Source organism: Otolemur garnettii, unplaced genomic scaffold (genome assembly GCF_000181295.1).
Source record: "Otolemur garnettii isolate 467f Iridium unplaced genomic scaffold, OtoGar3 scaffold00025, whole genome shotgun sequence".
NCBI classification, from domain to species: Eukaryota; Metazoa; Chordata; class Mammalia; order Primates; family Galagidae; genus Otolemur; species Otolemur garnettii.
This window is the reverse complement of record NW_003852420.1, coordinates 20,434,546-20,435,820: the sequence shown is the minus strand read 5'-3', so window position 1 is coordinate 20,435,820 and position 1,275 is coordinate 20,434,546. Positions and strand designations below refer to the sequence as shown.

The 1,275-nt window shown below is 43.4% G+C and overlaps 1 protein-coding gene across 1 annotated transcript in view; it reads left to right on the top strand.

Annotated features, from left to right (window-relative positions):
* SH3D21 (SH3 domain containing 21) overlaps window positions 1-1,275 on the top strand; it is a 14,277-nt gene that overhangs the window by 6,347 nt on the left and 6,655 nt on the right. The window lies entirely within an intron of this gene.

Genomic DNA, 1,275 nt, shown 5'->3' with positions numbered 1-1,275 from the left:
GAGTGTATATATTTGTTTCATTTTGTAAGGAAAAGTACAAATCTATGGTCTGAGTCTGTGAGACTGTGTATGTATAAATGTGTCAGTGAATAGCTCTGTAAACATGTCCGTGTGTCAGTGGGGATGTCTTTTTATTTATCTTTCATACTTGACATATGCCAACAACATACGTAAAATATATCAGATTAAATGAATAATGGTCTGTCACCCAAACCCAAGGACTGGAACATTGCCAGTAGCTTGTCCACTCCTTCTTTTTCCCATTCCATCACTTCCCCCACTAGCTGAATTTACAAATTTTATGTAAGTTCCTTGAATTTTTCTTACAGATGTATGTGTCTAAACACTGCATCACTAGATTTGATTTTGTTAATTTATTTTTAAGGCAGTGTCTCACTCTGTTGCCCAGGCTAGAGTGCCATAGTATCATCATAGTTCACAGCAACCTCAAACTCCTGGGCTCAAGATCCTCTAGCCTCAGACTCCCGAGACTACAGGCGCTCACCAGACTTGCTTTTTTTCTTTCTTTCCTTTTTTTTTTTTTTTTGAGACAGTCTCAAGCTACCCTGGGTAGAGTGTCAGGGTATCATAGCTCACAGTAACCTCAAACTCTTGAGCTCAAGCAATTCTTTTGCCTCAGCCTCCTGAGTAGCTGGGACTATAGGTAGGTGCCCATCACAACGCTGGCTTTTTTTTTTTTTTGGAGACAGAGTCTCACTTTGTCGCCCTAAGTAGAGTGCTGTGGTGTCACAGCTCACAGCAACCTAACTCCTGGCTTAGGCGATTCTCCTGCCTCAGCCTTCTGAGAAGCTGGGACCACAGGCACCCAGCTATTTTTTGTTGCAGTGTGGCTGGGGCCAGGTTTGAACCCACCACCCTTTGTATATGGGGCAGGCGCCTTATTCACTGAGCCACAGGAGCCACCCAATGCTGGCTATTTTTAGACATGGGGTCTCGATCTTGCTCAGGCTGGTCTCAAACCTGTGAGCTCAGGCAGTCCACCCACCTCGGCCTTCCAGAATGCTAGGATTACAGGCATGAACCACCGTGCCCTGCCAGAGACTTGCTATTTTTAATCAACATTGTTGTTTCTGAAATCCATCCATCATGTTGTGTATAGATGTCATTCATTCACTTTTTTCTGCTGTATAATATCCCTTGTAGGGGATTTATTACAATCTACGTATCTGGTCTCCTGCTATTGGGCATTTTAGTGCTTCTGGGTTTTTTTTGTTTGTTTGGGCAATTTTTAGAGACGTGGTCTCACTCTTGCTC